At 55.0% G+C, this 21,638-nt stretch overlaps 1 protein-coding gene across 1 annotated transcript in view; it reads left to right on the top strand.

Moving 5' to 3' along the window:
• LOC127035712 (uncharacterized) overlaps window positions 1-21,638 on the top strand; it is a 193,376-nt gene that overhangs the window by 66,591 nt on the left and 105,147 nt on the right. The gene's annotated exons all lie outside the window — the stretch shown is intronic.

Raw genomic sequence — 21,638 nt, forward strand, 5'->3', positions numbered from 1 at the left:
TTTTACCAAATATAAATTGCCCTCCAATTTCTCTAAGAGAAATTGAAATTGTATCTTTGCACTAATATCCCAAGTGTGCAAGTCCATCCCCTCAGAGCAGCCCCACACCCTGAGGCCAGGGGAGAATCCCAACTGGTTTGTGCATTTGTAACCCTGGGGCCTGAAGCTGATGAGAGAAAGGGAAATGATCCATCTTGGAGCCTTCCGATATCACCTGCGGGGAGCACAGGGATTTGACTGAGTGACATCCTGGCTAATTTTCACCTTGTTCTGTGCCAGCAGGCTCCGCTGGAGAGCTCGGGAGTGACTTGACCATGGCAGCACCCTATTTACATATTAAAAGCTGGCATTTTGGGGTCAATGGGGTAAAATGTGAGTACTTTTGGGGTTGCGACCCACATGAGAAGGGATGTGGACAAACTGGAGAGAGTCCAGAAGAGGGCAATAAAAATGATTAGGAGACTGAGACACATGACTTACGAGAACCTAGAGGCCATATCCTGTATGTTAAGCTAAGGCAAAGTTAGCATATCTATATTGTGACCTTTTACTCAGAGAGGAAAATCGACCTCTCTCATGTTGCTTAAATAGATAAGTACCCATGCCTGTCCAAGACCTTTACTTAGACCAATCGACAATGGAGAATGGCATAGAGTTTTATTCAGTGTTGTACCCACAGATTTAACAGGTACACTACAAGGTAACTTATGTGCATATGTACATGTCATCAACAAGCACAAACATACTAGTCTATGAAGTAAATGTACCCTAATGTTTTGTGGGTGAGGAATGAAATTTGGGCATAGGAGGAAGGATTTCCGGCCCTTCTGCCCTATAAAAAAGGTAAGCCACCTCGCTAGAGCACTTTGCTCTATCATTGTGACTTACGTCCTCCACTCTCTCTCTATGTACTAACAGTAGGCTGTACTTGTTCTGAAACTTTAAGTTTCAAGGGAACTAGGCTAAGTTCGGTTTCCCTATGTTTTTAGTCTTTGTTTATTAGGTTTTGATTTTAAGTTTAACATATTCAAGTAAACCCTAAGTAACACTAGCTTTCCCTAAGCACAGCATCTTTCACTTAAGAATTGAGAAACCTGAACTGCAAGGCTGGTCCTGTGTCTCTTACCACCAGGTTATCAAGGAAGGCTGTGAGTATATTAACCAAAACTTTGTTGTATATAATGCCATATGTATCTTTTGAATAGCAGTAATGCAAATGTAACTTTGTAACTCAATTAAATTAAATAACATGTAAGCTAATCAATTAAATTTTCATCAAATTATCCAAATTAATATTATTAGTACACCCTATATCAGGCTACATGGGACAGAGAGTTGGAATGCAGAGGGATGAAGACACTGGCTCTGGGGGTGCAGACTCTGGGGTGGGGTTAGAATGAGACATTCAGGGTGCAGTAGAGAGCTCAGGGTTAGGATAGAGAATTGGGCTGTGAATGCTCTGGAATGAGGCCAGGAAAGAGAAAATTGAGATGCAAGAGAGAAGTCAAGGTAGAGCAAAAAGCAGAGAAGAAGTGTGCAATTTGAGCTGCAGAGGGAAGAAAAAAGCCTCTGCCTGTCCCCTTTCACCAAAGCATCTAAGAACCAGATGAAAGACATCTTTTCCCCACTGCAACAACAATTCCAGTTGACCTGGACTGAGGAAGGAAACCTTCTCCTTTGCAGCACTAGCAGACCTGGACTGAGTCACAACCACACCACACTCTGGTGTTCCTGGACTGGGACATGGGAGGGGCTCCTCTCTTCTCCATTTGGGACATGGTGGGATGAGAGAAGTGACAGAGCTTTACGGGAAATAATAATTTGCCTGATTCATGTGCCAGTCCAAGTCCTTGTTAACCCAAACAAGCCGTTTATCCTGCATGCTGATGCCAGTTTGGAGGGTCTGGGAGCAGTCCCGTACCAGGAAGTGGAAGGAAATGTAAATCTGTAGGCATTGCCAGCTGAGGACTGTCTGATAGCGAAACTCGCTATCCCACCACCAGCAGCAGTTCTTGGTCTTGAAATGGGCCATCACTGAGAAATTTCGAGACTACTTGTGTGGTGCTCAGTTTCAGGTGTGGACAGAGAACAATCCACTGACTTATGTGTTAACAAGGGCTAAGCTGGATGCTACAAGGCAGAGATGGGTGGCTACTTTTGCTAGCCATAACTTCGCATTCAATACCAATGTGTTGGTATAACAGGGAGTGTGATTTATCAGGACCACCAATTCTTGGCTAGGGGGAGGATGTAAGCAAGGTGAGAATGAACTTTACCCTGACATCTGTTGGTGATCTGTTGTAAAGGCCTTTTGTTGCTGATATGCATGCTCACACCCACCCCGCATTGCATGATGGGGGTGCATGTCCAAAGGGTTATTTCAGCTGCTGTGGGATCCCCGGTCACTTTCTTATTAGGACAGGGGTAATAAAGTACAGTTATTCTGGTGATATGAATCAAAGACAGTAGAATGGAACTTAGCAGTTCATGATTTCGGGACTCACCCGAACCTACATAACTCTCGTTAGGCAAGGGACATGGGTTCCAAAGGCTAGTGAAATAAGAGAGATTGAAAAGGAATATTTGTATTTAGCAGCATGCTTTTCTTGTGAAATGTTTAAATGCACATTTTATGTCCTTTGTATCTCTCTAGTTTAAAAATAGAGTTTTTTTATCATTTTAATTCATATTTGGATCAATACCACAGATAAAAAATGATTAATGACTAAATGCAATTTTTAGACATACATAAGCTGCTCGGCTTTGATCTCATTTCCACACTGAAAGTTTTAAACAACTCCATAGTTGGGGAAAATGCTTTTTTCCCCTCAGACAAGAAGAAAATTTTGCAGATTGGACTGTGGGAAGTCAGCTGTGGGACACGAAATACCTCTGCAACCAGATTCTTAGTCACAGGTCAGCGGGTGGGTTTATGTAAATTCTGGACTCTGGGGCCAAAGCTAGGGGAGGGACCCCACAACTTTTGTGGCACATGCATCACCTCTGCAATCAACCTTTGCTATGTCACTCCATAACATCACACACAGAGCAGCCTTTCACCTCTCAGAACCAAAACATATCCTGAAAGTATCAGAGGGGTAGCCGTGTTAGTCTGGATCTGTAAAAGCAGCAAAGAATCCTGTGGCACCTTGTAGACTAACAGACGTTTTGGAGCATGAGCTTTCATGGGTGAATACCCACTTCGTCAGATACATGTAGTGGAAATTTCCAGGGGCAGGTATATATATGCAGGCAAGCTAGAGATAATGAGGTTAGTTCAATCAGGGAGGATGAAGCCCTGCTCTAGCAGTTGAGGTGTGAAAACCAAGGGAGGAGAAACTGGTTTTGTAGTTGGCAAGCCATTCACAGTCTTTGTTTAATCCTGAGCTGATGGTGTCAAATTTGCAGATGAACTGAAGCTCAGCAGTTTCTCTTTGAAGTCTGGTCCTGAAGTTTTTTTGCTGCAGGATGGCCACCTTAAGGTCTGCTATAGTGTGGCCAGGGAGGTTGAAGTGTTCTCCTACAGGTTTTTGTATATTGCCATTCCTAATATCTGATTTGTCTCCGTTTATCTTTTTCCGTAGCGACTGTCCAGTTTGGCCGATATACATAGCAGAGGGGCATTGCTGCCATATGATGGCGTATATTACATTGGTGGACGTGCAGGTGAATGAACCGGTGATGGTGTGGCTGATCTGGTTAGGTCCTGTGATGGTATCGCTGGTGTAGATATGTGGGCAGAGTTGGCATCGAGGTTTGTTGCATGGATTGGTTCTTGAGCTAGAGTTACTATGGTGCGGTGTGCAGTTACTGGTGAGAATATGTTTCAGGTTGGCAGGTTGCCTGTGGGCGAGGACCGGCCTGCCACGCAAGTCCCTGATGATGCGTTGGATAGGTTTTAGCTGGGGACTGTATGTGATGGCCAGTGGAGACCTGTTGGTTTCTTTCTTGGGTTTGTCTTGCAGTAGGAGGCTTCTGGGTACACGTCTGGCTCTGTTGATCTGTTTCCTTATTTCCTCGTGCAGGTATTGTAGTTTTGAGAATGCTTGGTGGAGATTTTGTAGGTGTTGGTCTCTGTCTGAGGGGTTAGAGCAGATGCGGTTGTACCTCAGTGCTTGGCTGTAGACAATGGATCGTGTGATGTGTCCGGGATGGAAGCTGGAGGCATGAATGTAGGCATAGCGGTCGGTAGGTTTTCGGTATAGGGTGGTAGTAATGTGACCATCACTTATTTGCACCGTGGTGTCTAGGAAGTGGACCTCCTGTGTAGATTGGTGCAGGCCGAGGCTGATGGTGGGGTGGAAGCTGTTGAAATCGTGGTGGAATTTATCCAGAGACTCCTTCCTATGGGTCCAGATGATGAAGATGTCATCAATGTAGCGTAGGTAGAGAAGGGGGCATGAGTGGACGAGAGCTGAGGAAGCGTTGTTCCAGGTCGGCCATAAAAATATTGGCATATTGTGGGGCCATGCGGGTGCCCATAGCGGTGCCACTGATCTGGAGATATATATTGACATCAAATTTGAAATAGTTGTGTGTGAGGATAAAGGCACAGAGCTCAGCAGCCAATTGTGCTGCGCCATCATCAGGGATTCTGTTCCTGACAGCTTGTATTTCATCTGTGTGTGGGATGTTCGTGTAGAGAGACTCTACATCCATGGTGGCTAGGAGGGTGTTTTCTGGAAGGTCACCAATGCATTGTAGTTTCCTCAGGAAATCAGTGGTGTCACAGAGATAGCTGGGAGTGCTGGTGGCATTGGGTCTGAGTAGAGAGTCCACATATCCAGACAGTCCTTCAGTGAGAGTGCCAATGCCCGAGATGATGGGGCATCCAGGATTTCCGGGTTTGTGGATCTTGGGTAGTAGATAGAATAACCCTGGTCGGGGCTCTAAGGGTATGTTGATTTGTTCCGGTGTTAGTGTAGGGAGTGTCCTGGGTAGATGTTGCAGTTTCTTAGTGTATTCCTGAGTGGGATCTGAGGGAAGTGGCCTGTAGAATTTGGTGTTGGAGAGTTGTCTGGCAGCCTCCTTTTGGTAGTCAGACCTGTTCATGATGACAACAGCACCTCCTTTATCAGCCTCTTTGATGTCTGGGTGGTTTCTGAGGCTGTGGATGGCATTACGTTCTGCACGACTTACGTTATGAGGCAAGCAATGTTGTTTTTCCACAATTTCTGCCTGTGCACGTCAGCAGAAGCATTCAATGTATAGGTCCAGACTGTCATTTCGACCCTCAGGAGGAGTCCATGTGGAGTTCTTCTTCTTGTGCTGTTGGTGGGAGGGTATCTGTGTATCAGTGCGCTGTTCAGTGTTGTCCTGAAAGTATTCTTTGAATCAGAGACGGCGAAAGTAGGCTTCCAGATTGCTGCAGAACTGTATCATGTTGGTAGAGGTGGCAGGGCAGAAAGAGAGTCTCCGAGATAGGACAGGCTTTTCTTCTGGGCTGAGTGTGTAGTTGGATAGATTGACGACATTGCTGGGTGGGTTGGGGGTACCACGGTTGTGGCCCCATGAGGCAGGTAGGAGTTTAGACAGCTTACAGTCGAGATGAGAGTGGGATACACAGAGGGCCCTGCCCCAATGGCTGATGTACATACAGGGCCCTGCCTTACCTACCCACCAGCGCTCACAGGCGCAATGGCAGTAGTGGGGTCACATAGGCAACTGCCCTCAGTTGCCACCAGGGGTCTCTGCAGCAATGCCAGGGGGGATACATGCCAGGCATTGCTGCCCCTCGCCACCAGGAGTCACTGCTCCTACAAGAAGGCACCTACAGGACACTCCCGTTCCTGGCCAGCAGGGGTCACTATCAGTGGGGAGGGGCTATGGGGAAGCAGAGAAAGAGCAACTAACTGCAGCAGGGAAAATCATAATCTACCAGGGAGAAAGAACGGACTCCACTAGGACAACGCACCAACTCCGGCCAGGCTGGATACCAGCAATTCGGGGCTGAAGTAGCTCCAGCTAGAGGCTGGGCGGAGGCAGGTGACCTCGGTTTCTGCGCTGAGCAGGCTGCTTTGGCAGCGAGGAGGGACAGGGAACCCCCCGGTCAGGGTGTTGCTGCCCAAGGAGGGGGAGATCTGCGGCACTCTTTGGAGTAGCTGGTTCAGCAGCCATGAGCCACATGCTTCTCCCTGCCTGAGCTCTCCAGGAGCACATTATGCACAGGTGTGCGCTGGATGTAGGCACCAGTGTAACAACAGGGCCAGACTCTGCTGAGTGCTGCCTGCGAGAGACAGGGACAGAGTCAGACGGGCAGATGGGGGCAGGAGATGACAGAGCCAGTGGCCAAGAGCTGAACCCATCACAAGTCCAGCCTGTGACATCACCATCCGTCCCTGCAGCTCTCCATCTGTCCCGCTGTCCGTCCAGCCCTCAACCCCTCATCCGTCCCCAATGTATGTCACACACACCCCTTCACCCATCTGCCTCACACACTCATCTATTTCCTCATGCATCCTGCTGTCCCTCTGACTGTCCCTGCAGTGCCCAACACAAGGAGGCATAATGGACCCTGAGCAAGACTTTTGGGTGATGCAGTAATGGAGCTAGCTGGTGATAAGGGGCATCTCTAATCCCATCCCCACTTCTCCTCTACCCAAAGCCATGACCGTGAGCCCACCCTTCTCAGTCTCAGACCTCATAGCCCCAAAGACATTACTGGCCACTCACACTGTGACCCAGTTACAGCAATGAGGTCTTTCCAAAGATAGGGGGTGGGAGGAGCAACCCCCTTATCCTGGCAGGCAGGACACATCCTTCCCAGTATGGCAGAGACCCTGCCCGTGGGTAGATAGACCCAGCTGAGTCCATAGGAGACTGGGGAAGGGGGAGCAGAGAAAGAGAATGCAGGCAACTGAACATGACAGGTGTCCATGAAAGGAGAGACAGAGAGAGTTTGAGTGAAAGTTGGCCAACACAGAGAGAGAAACCTAGGAGGAAGAAAGAAATTCAGAACAGGGAGTCACCCTCATGGATCCAACTTCCTGCTAGGGAGCACACACCACTCCTCGCAAGAGAGATGATCAGCCCTCACAAATGGCAACATCATCTCCCTTGAAGCCACAGATAGTCCGGAAACCCACACCCAGATAACGGGAAGTCCCTGCCTGGAGCCAGGAGGGCTGTGACCAGAGCCCTTCCCAAACCAGATACACATCTCACCGACAGAGACGGTTACTCTTGTCCCAGTTGGGCAGCTCTTGCCTGGCATCAACAGGATTCACGCTGTCACTGCTCTTGATCACTTTCCATCTCACCTCAGGGCTGGACTCCATCCCCGCGACTTCTTTTCCCTTGGTATGAAACACAACACAAGAGGAAAAGAAAAAGCAATGGTGGTGAGGTTCCTCTTCTCGCTACTCCCGCACAACAGGGCTTCAGCTTCAACCCTCCTCCCATTCTGCCATCACAGCTACAATTAGAAATCTGAGCCCGGGGCTCACACCTGCTTGTCTCCCCAATCCTAGGCCCTGTCCAGCATGTCTCCCTCCACAGAAGTTACCTGGCCTCATCTTACACTCCATCTTCATATTGCTCTTCTCCTTCCCAGAGCTCCTGCTCTGCTCCTCAGACCTGTCTGTCCTCAGCTCTGCAGGCAGAGGGGAAGGGGCATGATGGGAACACACACGCCCCATTCCAGACACCACACAGCATACACAGGGCTACCAAAACACCTCATCTTCGGCCAAAACCACACCTCACCCCGAGGAAGCAAAAAGCCTTTGTGAGCACAGCACACACAAGACAGGAAAAGATTAACACCCACACCCTGCCCAGCCAAAGTGGGAGCTTCCTGGCCACAGGTCCATAGGGCTCATGGATGGAGAAGTTTGCCGGGCTGTGGGGGTCTCTGAAGAAGTAGCTCAGCATGTGAGTGACTGGGATGTATGTGGGGGCCTGACTGTGGGTTGGGGTGTCCAGGAGGACCCCAGGGAAGGGAATAGGGGGATTAGGGATAGAGGAGGGTGGGGTTACCAACGTGCATTGTGGGAATGTGGGATTTAGAGAGCCCAGAGTGGATGGGTGTCGGTGGGTTGGATGACCCCACAGTTGTTGAAAAGGGGAACCTGGCAGGTTTGGGTGTAGCAGAGATTGAAGATGAGGAACCTCACACCCTGGGGATGGACTGAGGGAGTGGAGGGATGGGAAAGTGGGTTCCAGCAATGAAAAATGGGTTGGAGGCAATTAGGGGTGGGGCGCTGAGGACGGGGTTGGGGGGGAGGAGGAGGAAGGGGTGGTGGGGTGCTGAGAACGGGAAGGAGGATGGCAGGGGTGGGGCGAGAGGAGGAGGTCAGTGTCGGGGTGCTGAGGACGGAGGGGGAGGAGGAGGTCGGAGCGAAGGGAGAGGCCAGGTAGAGTGTACACGATGGGGGAGGGGATGCTGGGGGCTGAGGGATCCCCACAGATGGGGGTGGGGCTGGCGAGAGGGTCACAACAGATGGGGGGACACTGGGGGGCTGGTTGGGGGGGGCTTGAAGGGGCTGCTGGGGCCCTACAGAAGGAGAGGAGGGGGCGGTGCTGGCAGGAGAGTCACAGCGGATGGGGGGGACACTGGGGGGCAGGTTGGGCGAGGTTGAAGGCCCTGCAGCCCTAGGCTGCTGCTTGTGGGGCTGCTCCCAGACAGCTTACCGCCCCCGCCCCCCGCTGCCCTCCAGGCCCAGCGGGGGGGTGGGGGCGGGGTGAAGCCCTTTCACTCTGCCCTGCCTCTGCCCTGTGCCCCCCGCAGCCCGGCTCCCACGGGCCCGGGGCTGCTCCCGTGGCAGGGGCTGGGCCTGGCGCCTGGAACTGGGTGTCTGAGCCCCTGGTCCCCCAGTGTGGAGCCGCCTCTCCCCGTCCCGCCTCTGTGCTCCTCGGCCCGGCCCCGCCCCGCCCCCCGGCTGCCCCCGTGGTGCGGGGGGGCAGCGAAGCCTCGGGGCCAGGAACCAGGCCTCCCCCCAGGGCTGCGTTAGACCAACCCCCAATCCCGGCCCCGCAGTGCGAATCTCTGCCCTGGCTGGAGGCGCCTGTTTAATGTTGGCTCAGCGGGCGGCGCTCCGGGTCTGCGGCGGGTCCTGCGCTGGCTCTGGGTCTGCGGCAGCAGGTGAGGGCAGGTCCCTGTGTCAACCTGACACCCCCCCCAACTCCTCCCCCCAGAGAGCCCCGCCCCCCGTGCAGTGTATTAACCTGCTTCGCGTGGGAACGTGCCGCGCCGCTTCGCCCCTTTCACCCCCCGCACAAAGCAGCTGATCGGGGGGGGGGAGCGCGGGGCAGGGAGGCCGAGGACCGGGGGGGGCGGGCAGGTCAGTGCCCGGTCTGTCTCTGCCCGGTGACTTGGTACATTTGTCTGCACCGCGGGGATGTTCCCAGCGCCCCTTGTTCGCTGGGGCTTTAACCCCCCGTCTGGGTGTGAGCTGGTTTCTGGGTGTGTCCGATGAGCCTTGGAACCGGCTCCTTGTCACTCCTCGAACGCCCGCTGTGCCCGGCCACCCAGCCCCGTCCTCCTCCCTCGGGTGAGCCCGGCTTTAACCTCCCTGCAGTGCCAGTGTCACCCGCAGACAAACCTGCCACTGAACCGAATTAATCCTCCTCATTCCCCGAGCTCCGCCCTCCCCCCAAAGCCCTGCCCCTGCCCCCTCCTCCTGGGGTCCTGCCCCCACACTGCCCCTGCCCCCTCCTCCTGGGGTCCTGCCCCCACCCTGCCCCTACCCCCGACGTCCTGGCCTTACATCACCTGTTCCCCTAATCCCTGCCCCATTCCCCAAAGCCCTGCCCCCTCCTCCTGGGGTCCTGCCCCCACACTGCCCCTACCCCCGACGTCCTGGCCTCACATCACCTGTTCCCCTAATCCCTGCCCCATTCTCCAAAGCCCTGCCCCCCTCCTCCTGGGGTTCTGCCCCCACACTGCCCCTACCCCGACGTCCTGGCCTCACATCACCTGTTCCACTAATCCCTGCCCCATTCCCCAATGCCCTGCCCCTGCCCCTTCCTCCAAGGCTCCATCTTCGCATTGCCCCTTTTCCCCAATACGCCACCCTCACTCTGCCCCTTCCCCCAAATCCACACTCCTGCATTGTGCCCCCCCAAGACACCCCTCCCCTGCACCCTTTCCCCAAGGTCCCACCCCCGCCCTCACATTGCCCCTTCTCCAGAGTTCCTGCCCTTGAGCTTCCCTTTCCCCCCGAGAGCCTGACCCTGCACTGCCCTTTCCACCTGAGACCCTGCCCCTACACCACCGATTCACGCGGGACCCTGTGCTCACATTGTCCTAAAACCCTGCCCCTGCACCACCTGTTCCCTCTAATCCCTTCCCCCGCATCGTCCCTTCCCCCGAGGTCCTGCCCCTTCCCCTAACCCCCATCTCTGCATCGTCCCTTCCCCCGAGGCCCTGCCCCTTCCCCTAACCCCCATCTCTCCATCGTCCCTTCCCCCGAGGTCCTGCCCCTTCCCCTAACCCCCATCTCTGCATCGTCCCTTCCCCCGAGGCCCTGCCCCTTCCCCTAACCCCCATCTCTCCATCGTCCCTTCCCCCGAGGTCCTGCCCCTTCCCCTAACCCCCATCTCTGCATCGTCCCTTCCCCCGAGGCCCTGCCCCTTCCCCTAACCCCCATCTCTGCATCGTCCCTTCCCCCGAGGCCCTGCCCCTTCCCCTAACCCTCATCTCTGCATCGCTCCTTCCCCCCGAGGTCCTGCCCTTGCACCACCCCTACCCCCAGTCCCCGCCCCTTTCCCTGAGACCTCACCCCTGCATCGCCCCTTCCCCCGAGACCCCGCCCCTGCACTGCCCCTCCCCCAGTCCCAGCCCCCCCCCCGGCCCCTTCCCTCTAGTCCCCGCCCCTTCACCACCCATTCCCCTGAATCGCCATCCCTACATCACCCCTTTGCCTGAGACCCCGTCTACACCCTTCCCCTTTGCCCCGAGACCCTGCCCTCACACTGCCTCCTCCCCGAAGTCCCCAATGCCACACTGCCCATTCTCCCGATTCCCTGCCCCTGCAGCGCCCCTTCCCCCCGAGACCCTGCCCCTGCACCACCCATTCACCTGAGACCCCGCCCTTACACCACCCATTCACCTGGGACCCTGCCCTCACATTCCCCCGAGACCCTGCCCCTGCACCACTCATTCACCTGGGACCCCACCCTTACACCACCCATTCACCGGGACCCCCCCTCACATTCCTCTGAGACCCTGCCCTCCCACTGCTCCTTCTCCTAGGACCCTGCCCCTGCACCACCAATTCACCTGGGACCCGCCCCCTCACATTCCCCTGAGACCCTGCCCTCCCACTGCTCCTTCTCCTGGGACCCCGCTCCTGCACTGCCCCTTCCCCTGAGGCCCCCCCTTGCACTGCCCCTTGCCCCAAGGCGCCCCCTCCGCACCATCCAGTGACCCAGGAGCAGGCCAGACCTGGGAGTGAGGAGGCAGAAACATGCTTTGCTCTGCCACAGACTTCCTTGGTATCCTTGGGCACATCACTCAGCCTCTCTGGGCCTCAGTTCTCCCGTCTGGGAAATGGGGCTGGTGGCGCTTCCCACCCTCGCACGAGCCTGGGAGGAGAATTACCCTGCGAATTAGGAAGATGCTCAGATCCTGGAGTAACGGGGGAGGGGCTCAGGGGGAGCACACCTCCTGACCCTGGCTGAGCGCCCCCGGTCCCTCGTAGCAGGGGGCTGTGCAGGAGGTTCTCCTTGCAACCATGAGTGGGTGTCTGGTGGGTGCTGTCACCTCTGCCAGAGACCCCCTAGAATCTCACTAGCTTCCTCTGCATGTGGGGAGGGGCTCCTACTTTCTGACTTGGGGGGACATTCTGTGATGTCAGAGCCCGTGGGGAGAGGGGTTCGAATCACGAATCTGGAGTGGCAGGGCAACCCCCTCCCCCAGTCAGATTCCACTAGGGGGCTGGGCTGGGACCTCTAGGGAGGGAGACACAGGAAAAAACAGCCGCCACTATGGAACCCAGGAGTCCTGGCTCCCAGTCTCCCTGCTCTCACCTCTAGACCCACCTCTGCTCCCAGAGCCAGGGATAGAGCCCAACCCCCACCTGCTCTGACCATTAGACCCCACTCCCCTTTTAGGCTCGCTGCCTTTTCTATCCACGCAGCCCACCTGTCCATCCCTTTGCTGCAGGTTTCTGAGGTGTCACCCCTGATCTGCACTCCCTCAGTGCAACCCAAGGCCTTTCCTCTCCCCAACCACATTTCCTCTCCCCCCTTGTGCTGGATCATCTGCTTGCCCCCCTGCCTCTTGCGGTGCGCTGTGCGGCATGGCTGGGGATTGTGCAATGGCCCAGCACCAGGCAAGGCAGAACGTAAACCACAGGCCCTGCCCTGCCTTGCCCTGCCCTGCCCCGCCCCACCCCACCCCACCCCACCCCAACGGATCTGACTTCCAGGTGAATCAGAGCCCAGCGCCCTGCACCTGTGCCCTCCTGCCCCACAAAGGGTGAGCTGCAGTCCCCACCATACTCTGCAGAGGGGAGAAGGGTCAAGCCAACCAGCCCATTTAGGATGGGGGAATCAACACCCTTTTTTCTGCACAGCTCTGACGATCAGCAGGATTCCTCCTTCTCCTCCCTCCTGTGCCTCGGTGCGACTAAATCTCTGCACCTAGACAGCCGGTCCATCTGCTGCACCTCAATCCCCCATGCCTGAGCCTCCCTGCCAAAGTCCTGCACCTGGTTCCATAGAATTAAGTCTCAAATCTCACTGGGAGCTCGACTTCTTGTGCCCAGAGAGTCTCGGCTCCTGTCGGTAGATAACCTAAGTCTGAGAAACACAGTGTCCATCTTCTCTAAAGAAGTACTTGGAGAGGTTTTCCTTATGTCACCACATGGCCTAATGGATAAAGCATCTGACTTTGGATCAGGTGATTGAGAGTTTGAGTCCCTTCATGGTTGTGCTTGTGCAGTTTTACTATTGTGCTGAAAGTCCTGCTTCCTTCAGGGCTGGAATCGCTTGGTCGCTCAGGCCAATGCTCTGGCTTCAGCTAGAGCCCCGGGAAGGAGTCGGATGTTGGACATCCCAAAGGCTGGGACATGAGCCCCAAGTACTTCCAGTCTAGCCTTTGCTGTTCCTGACTTGCCAAAGAAACTGGGCAGCTGCCTGGGCTGGCGTGTAGAGCAGTTTCCCTCTTCCAAATATGCGCCTGTCCCTGTACTTGAGGGAGCTTGGTAAATAGCACCTTGGGAGCCTGAGTGTTTCTCTGCTTCTTGCCAGCTGGGGAAAAGCCTTTTGGGGTAAAATCTCCTGCCCCACTGCAAAAGTGAGCACTGTGAGTGGGAACAGACAGAGGCCACACCGGGGGGCTGGCCCTGCTTTCCTACCTTCTTCTGATGTTGGCCACAGAGCATCAGCAGCCGCCTCGCCTGCTGGTCTGCGGGTGGCCTTCAGTGGGTGTTTGGCATGGCAGGGAGCAGGCTGGCTAGGGGTCTTTGTCACTGTCTGCTGGACACACATAGGCATGGTCCTCCCCTCTCCTGAACAGCCAGAGTTAGTCTGTGCTTGAAAGCAGGGACACAGGAGACTCAAAACAGGAGGGTGAGAAAGACTGAGAAAGGACCTATGAAGACAGCACACACTACAGGGACATTGCCTGGTGAAAGGATGTGAAGACACCAAGTTGCCCCATTTTTCCTGGTGCCCTACGCAGCTGCGTACTGCTCCGGTGGCCAGCCCCAACCCCCGGCTGGCTGAGACGGCCAGGAAAGCTGCCCCTGCTCCGCCTCTTCCCCAAAGCCCCCACTCCTGCTCTGCCTCCATGCTGCCTCTCCCCACCCCTGCTCCACTCCATTCCCCCCCCACTCCACCCCTTCCCCTTAGCTGCATCCCGGTGGACTGCAGGAGGGATCAGTCTCATCCTGCATTCACCGGGCGCCGGGAAGTGGAACGACCTGGCCCCAGCCTGCTCTGCTCCACCAGCTCCCTGCTGCGGCGCTGGTGAGTGCTGGGGGGCGTTTCCCCCCACCGCCCAAGTTCCAAGGCTGGGAGCAGAGTGCAGCAGGCTGGGGCTGGATCACTCCACTTCCCACTGCCCCGTGAATGTGGGGTCTGGCCTGCCCTGCAATTACCGGGCGGCGGGAAGTGGAGTGACCTGGCCCCAGCCTGCTCCGCTCTGCCAGCTCGGACTGGGGGACGGGGTGTTGTGTAGGGCACTAGAATGTCTAGGGACAACCCTGAATAGATTTTTCCACAGGGACCGATGGCTGTTAGAATAGAGCTATTCAGGCTGCTTGCACAGGCCTAGACTTTAAGAACTTAGGTGTATTTTTATCACTCAGCTAGTGACAGGGGTATAAAACAAAGAACCAAAGTCCCAGTCTGCCTGTCTGGGCCTTCTCTCCCTAGGAGAGTCTGAGCCCTTGTTCGTAGGTGTCATAAACAGATAGTTAAGGGTTAATGTCTCTATTACCTGTAAAGGGTTAAGAAGCTCCATAAAGCTGGCTGACACCTGCCCAGAAGACCAATGGGGGACAGATACTTTCAAATCTTGGTGGAGGGAAGTCTTTGTTTGTGCTCTTTGTTTTGGGGGTTGTTCGCTCTTGGGACTATGAGGGACCAGACGTCCATCCAGGCTCTCCAAATCTTTCTGAATCAGTCTCTCATGTTTCAAACTTGTAAGTAATTAGCCAGGCAAGGCATGTTAGTCTTATTTTTGTTTTCTCAACTTGTAAATGATCCTTGTTTGCTGAGAGGATTTTACCTCTGCTTGCTGTAACTTTGAACCTAAGGCTAGAGGGGTTTCCTCTGGGCTATATAAATCTGAAAAGTATTTTCCATCCTGATTTTACAGAGATGATTTTTATCTTTCTTTGTTTAATTAAAAGTTTTTTCTTTTAAGAACCTGATTGATTTTTCCTTGTTTTAAGATCCAAGGGGATTGGGTCTGGACTCACCAGGGATTGGTAGGGGAAAAGGAGTGGGGATGGTTAATTTCTCCTTGTTTTAAGATCCAAGGGGTTTGGATCTGTGTTCACCAGGGAATTGGTGACGCCTCTCAAGGCTGCCCAGGGAGGGGAATGTTTTGGGGGGACAGGGAGTGATCCAGACACTAACTTCTGGATGGTGGCAGTGTTACCATATCTAAGCTAGTAATTAAGCTTAGAAGGGTCCATGCAGGTCCCCCACATCTGTACCCTAAAGTTCAGAGTGGGGAAAAAACCTTGACAGTAGGCTAAGGCCTTTGGCTAAGCAGCAGGGGCAGCCATACACTGGGAAGTGAACGGTCACATCCTCACCTCCCAAACCCGTCACACTGAACTAAGGTGGGGTTGGGCTGTTAGGAAGATGATCCTGTCCCAATAGTGCCCATCACCACCAGATAAAGAAACAGATATTAAGGGAGCATCCGGTCTGGCAAGAAATCTCTTCTCAATGGTTGTGGTTGTGAAACCGTCATTTCTGTAGAGTTTATCTTTATGGCCCCCGCTTTTCTGTTGTCAATCTGTCTGGTCCTCTAATTCTTTCTGTCTGCTGCAGAATTAATTTTACTGGCTGTAAGTTAATTAGGGGAGTGGGATGTAATTGGTTAGAGAATTCTGTTACAATAGGTTAGAATTGGTTAATTACATTTCAGTAAAATGATTGGTTAACGTCTCGCTGAGAATATTACCGTATAAACTGGGGTCAAACAGGCAGTGGGCGGGGAAATTGGAATCATGCTTGCTAACGGGGGGATGGGAATAGGGAACGGGGAACAGGGACACAGGCAATGCTCTGGAGTGTCGGAGCTGGGAAGGGGGACGTGAGGTAAACAGTCTGCAGTGTCAGAGCTCATAGACTCATAGACTTTAAGGTCAGAAGGGACCATTATGATCGTCTAGTCCGACCTCCTGCACAACGCAGGCCACAGACTCTCACCCACCCACTCCTGTAACAAACCCCTGACCTATATCTGAGCTATTGAAGTCCTCAACTCGTTGTTTAAAGACTTCAAGGTGCAGAGAATCCTCCAGCAAGTGACCCGTGCCCGACGCTGCAGAGAAAGGTGAAAACCCCCCAGGATCTCTGCCAATCTGCCCTGGAGGAAAATTCCTTCCTGACCCCAAATATGGTGATCAGCAAAACCCTGAGCATGTGGGCAAGACTCACCAGCCGGACACCCAGGAAAGAATTGTCTGTAGGGATGTGGGGTAAACGCTCTGTGGTGTCAGAGCTGGGTAGGGAACACTGGGGAACGGACTCTGTCCGTGTATAGAGATCAGCCTGACTGGTGTGAAGGGCTTTGGAATCTGCTTGCTTGGAAACTAACCCCAGTAAACATCCTTCTGTCTGCGCTTCGGACTTCTGGTCTTTTGCTGCTTGCTGTCTGTGTGACAAGAGCCAGGGAAGCGGGCAGGGGAAGGGAAAGCCCTCTAACAATGGCTCCTTGCTCCTCTCCCTCCAGGCTCAGGGGTCAAGGATGGGCAGGACTCCAGGCTCTGCTTGAGGGATCCTGGCACAGGGGCTGGTGGGGGAGAAAGGATGGTAGATTCTGACCTGCACTCTGGAGAAGAGGTAATAAGTGAAGGAGTATTTTTGATTCTTACGTTGCTTCAATGTCCCCAGGGCTAGAATTCTACATTCCATAGGGCCAAATGAGGGGGTGAAGCCATTTGGCTAATGAAAACCAGTGATCCAGGGGAGGTTTGTACTCACAACCTCAGCACTGCCCTATAAGTACTGTGTGCTAATCAATTGTGCCACTGGAGCACCTGTTAATTCCTAGTCTCTCAGTCCCCTAGATTGATAAAGGCAAGGAGTGACCCCAAAACATTCTCAGTGGGGTTTGGAGCTGGTATCAACAAGTGTTGTACTTGGTGGGGTGGATTCTTCTTAAGACTTCCAGGCACTATTTGACCCTTTTGTTCGTTCCTGTGTAATAACAGAGCTGACTGAGACTCACTGTAGAGTCTTGATGCAGACCAACAGATCTGAAATCACTGATCACCAGGTCTGAGCATTCGTCCTGCTTTGGGACAGTCTCTCTCATCCAACAAACTGCCCAGTCTGCGCTAGCAGTGAGGCTCCCTCACTAACAGCTGAAATCAGGGAGAGCTGTGTGAAGTGCTGGGACCCAGGGGTGCCTGAACAGGGGCGAACAACACCCCAGGACTTTTAAAAATGGGAGGGCTCTGCCTTGCCACTTTGTAATGACCGTAAGAGTGAGTGAGGGTGGGGAGGGGGCCGAGAGCAGTGAGCGGGAGGAGGGGTCTTGGGGGAAGAGGCAGGGTAGGAGTGGAGGTTAGCTGGGGGGTGTGTGGGGAGAGGGCTGCCCGCAGCAAGTAATGGGGGTGGGGGCATGCAGGGGAACTGCTCCCTGTCCCAGCTCACCTCTGCTCCGTCTTCTCCCCTGAGCACGCTGCCCCCGCTCTAATTCTCCTCCCCTCCCAGGCTTGCCGCACTAAACAGCTGATTAGCACCGCAAGTCTGGGAGGCGGGAGAAGTGGAGCGGCACCAGCGTGCTCAGAGGAGAAGGCAGAGAGGAGGTGAGCTGGGTTGGGGAGCTGCTGCAGGGGGGTCTGCCTGGCTCTTTGCCATGGCCCCCGCCCCTGCTCCGCCCCAGCCCTGCCCCCCCGCCCCTCCGCCCCTGCACTCACTGCATGGTCCACTCCTCTGGCTCCCAGCCATGCTGCCGGCGAGTGCTGTGGGGCAGTTCCCCTCTCTCCCCAAACTTGGGAGCCAGGGGAGCAGAGCAGGCTGAGGCCCCAGGCCTGTGTGTGGGGAAGCAGAGGGGGGCTGGTCCCAGGCCTCTGTGGGTGACAGGGGGTTGGCTACTTCCTGCAGGAAGTGGAGTGACCCGGCCCCAGCCTGCTATTGCACAATCCCCAGCCATGCCGCACAGCGTGCCCCGAGAGGGAGTGGGGGGCCAAGCAGATGATCCAGCACGAGGGGGTCATTCTCATTGGTAGCTGTCTCGTGGCAGTGAGTTCAACAGGCCTTGGCACATGCTGTGTGGGGCAGGAGGTCCTTGTATTTGGAGCAGTGGGAGTGAACTGCGTGCAGTTGTGTCTCTGAGCACAACTGTGAATGTTATGGTGTGTGTGGGGGGTTATTGTGAGTGTGGCTGGGGGTGTGAATGTTTCTCTCTCTGGGGGTTGGACTAACATGTCCCTCTGGGTGTGTTGTATGTGAGTATTCTTGGGATTGTGTGAGTCCCTTTGTGTGTGTGTGTGTGTGTGTGTCACTTGCTGCAGAATACAAAATCCTGCAAAGCCATTTCCTACTGGTTAGCCTAGCAACACACTGATACAGTGTCACAGATGCACACACACACACAGAGCAGGGCTCAGCAGAAGGTAGCAGGGACACACACGTCTCCCCTGGGCCAGCTTGGACAATTGTCCATCACTACTCGGCACAGTGCTGGTGCCCCCACACGAGGGTGGGCAGTGACCGGGGAGAGAGGGCAGATGTGCTGGATCTTTAAAAGCAGCAAAGAGTCCTGTGGCACCTTATAGACCAACAGACGTATTGGAGCATGAGCTTTCGTGCGTGAATTCCCACTTCGTCGGCTAGATTCAGAAGGAAGCACTTTGGGAAAATCAGTCAAGGCCCTTAGCAGAGCTGGGACACAGACCCAGTGACCCCTGCACCACCCTGGGAGGGCAGTGGGGTTTAGTGGTCAGAGCAGGGAGGGGCTGGACACCAGGACCCCTGGGTTCTATCCTTGGCTCTGGAAGTGGAAGGGGTCTAGAGCAGGGGGACTGGGATCCAGGACTCCTGGGTTCCATAGGGGAGACTGTTTTTCCCTGTGCTTCCCTCCCTAGAGATCCCAGCCCAGCCCCCTAGTGGAGACTGAGCAGGAGTCGGGGGAGTTGTTCTCCCACTCTGGAGTTATGATTCAAACTCCTCCCCCAGGGAATGTGACATCACAGAATCTGACCCCCCAGCACAGAGAAAACTAGTGGGGTTAGGAGGGTTCTAGCTGCAGACACCCCTTGTCATTGCAAAAAGCCCCCAAACCTACTTGCACCCACAAAACACCCTCTCAGGCTATACACCCCCTGCTAGGACAGGACCTCTTGCTCCCACCCCTTTTCTGATCACCACAAGCTGCTCCCAGCCAGGCACCACACCCCATTCACACACCTTTTGTCACTACGTAGCTCAGTGGCAATCACTGCCCCGAAGTGACTCCGGTGCAGGCACTCCCCACACGAACTCCCCACACCGGATTCTGTCCACACACAGAGAATTCTCTCTGCCCGGCTCCTTCGGTTCATCTCGCTGCTCCCAGTACTGCCGCCAGACACTGCTCATCTGCATAACCCCGCCCACGAACACGTGACACCTTCTGTCCTGCTGGTTTGCAAGGGAGTGAGTTGCCCTTGGGGAGTGAGCAGCTCACAGCACGTCACAGACCCAGCGCACGTCACAGCTCCAGCCAGGCCGGCTCCAGGCACCAGCTCAGCAAGCAGGTGCTTGGGGCAGCCAAGGGGAAGGGGCGGCACGTCGGGCTCTTTGGCAGCAATTCGGCAGCAGGTCGCTCGGTCCCTCTCGGAGGGAAGGAGCTGCCACCGAATTGCCACCGAAGAATAAGGCAGCGCAATGGAGCAGCCGCCGATTGTGATCGTGGGTTGTTTTTTTTTCCCCGTCGCTTGGGGTGGCAAAAACCCAGCCCTGGCCCCAGCACGTCACAGCCCCAGCACACATCATAGCACGTCACAGCCTGGGGCAGGGAGATATTGGGGGAGGGGATGAGGGGAGAATGGGGGACGGAGAGACCCAGCCTTATAGACCCATAGGGGCAGGGAGATATTGGGGGAGGGGATGAAGGGAGGGAGAGACCCAGCCCCATAGACCCATAGGGGCAGGAGATATTGGGGTCAGGAGGAGAGGAGAGGAGGTTGGCAGAGACCCAGCCTGGAGTGCAGGGAAAATGAGGTGGGGTGGAGGGAGGTGGGGAACAGAAGAGACATGTGTGGAGTGGTGAAATGTTGGTCCAGGGAAACTGAGTCTCTCCCAGGACATGCTGTGCAGGGGGGAGCACAGGGGCAGAGAGAGAGACCCAGCCCCACAGAGCCCAGGAGGGATATTGGGGGCAGGGGAGGGATGGAGGGATGAGAGACCCAGGGCCATAGAACTCCCATGGCTCCCAAGTTTGGGGGGAGGGGGGAACCACCCCACAGCACTTGCTGGCGGCATGGCTGGGAACCAGGGGAGTGGACCAGGCTGGGGCTGGGTCACTCTACTTACCATGCAGTGAGTGCAGGGGCAGGAGGGCGGGACTGGGGCGGAGCAGGGGCAGGGGCCATGGGGAAGAGCCAGGCAGCCCCTCCTGCAGCATCTCCCAGCCCCAGCTCCCCACTGCTCTGCCTTCTCCCCTGAGCACGCCGGCACTGCTCCACTTCTCCTGCCTCCCAGGCTTGCGGTGCCAATCAGCTGTTTAGTGCGACAAGCATAGGAGGGGAGGAGAATTAGAGCGGGGGCGGCGTGCTCAGGGGAGAAAACAGAGCAGAGGTGAGCTGGGACAGGAAGCGGTTCCTCTGCACGCCCCCGCCCTTGTTACTTGCTGCGGGAAGCCCTCTCCCCGCACGCCCCCAAGCCCCCTCCCCAGCTTACCTCCTCTCCACTGCCTCATCTGAGTGTGGCTTTTGGTTCCCCCAACCACTTGGCACCCTAGGCAGCTGACTAGTTCGCCTAGTGGTTTCACCGGTCCTGGACACTGCCTATCAGCAGGATTCCTCCTCCTCCTCCTCCTCAGTAAGATTAAATCTCTGCAGCTAGACAGCTGGTGCATCTGCTGCACCACAGTCCCCCATGCCTGAGCCTCCCTGCCAAAGCCCTGCACCCGGCTCCAGAGAATTAAGTCTCACATCTCACTGGGAACTCGACTTCTTGTGCTCAGAGAGTCTCGGCCCCCCTCAGTAGCTGACCTGAGAAACACAGCGTCTGCAAAAGCAGCAAAGAGTCATGTGGCACTTTATAGACTAACAGACATATTGGAGCATGAGCTTTCGTGGGTGAATCCCCACTTCGTTGGATGCATCAGTGTTTGCCTTTTCCAAAGAAGTGCCTGGAGTGCCTTTTTTTATGTGACCCCGTGGCCTAATGGATAAGGCATCTGATTTAGGATCAGGGGATTGAGAGTTTGAGTCCCTTCATGGTTGTGCTTGTGCAGCTTTACCTTTGGGCTAAAAGTCCTGCTCCCTTCAGGGCTGAAACCTCTTCTTGGCTGCTCAGGCCAATGCTCTGGCTTCAGCTAGAGCCCTGGGAAGGAGTTGGGGGGAATGGGCATCACAAAGGCTGGGGCAGGAGCCCCAGGTGCTTCCAGTGTAGCCTTTGCCCTTCCTGACCTGCCAAAGAAAATGGGCGGCTGCCCAGGCTAGTGTGTAGAGCAGTTTCCCTCTTCCAAATGTGCGCCAGTCTCTGTGTTTGAGGTGGTTTGCTACATGGAGCCTGGGTGTTTCTCTGCTTCTCGCCAGCTGGAGAAAAGCCTCTTGGGGTAAAATCTCCTGCCCCATGGCAAAAGTGAGCACCTTGAGTGGGAATGGTAAGAGGCCCCACCAGGGGGGCTGGCCCTGCTTTCCTACCCTCTTCGATAACGGCCACAGAGCATCAGCAGCTGCCTCGCATGCTGGTCTGTGGGTGGCCTTCAGTGGGTGTTTGGCATGGCAGGGAGCAGGCTGGCTGAGTGTTTTTGTGCCTGTCTGAAGGCCACACATAGGCATGGTCCTGCCCTC

This window comes from Gopherus flavomarginatus, chromosome 16 (genome assembly GCF_025201925.1).
Source record: "Gopherus flavomarginatus isolate rGopFla2 chromosome 16, rGopFla2.mat.asm, whole genome shotgun sequence".
Taxonomy (NCBI): domain Eukaryota; kingdom Metazoa; phylum Chordata; order Testudines; family Testudinidae; genus Gopherus; species Gopherus flavomarginatus.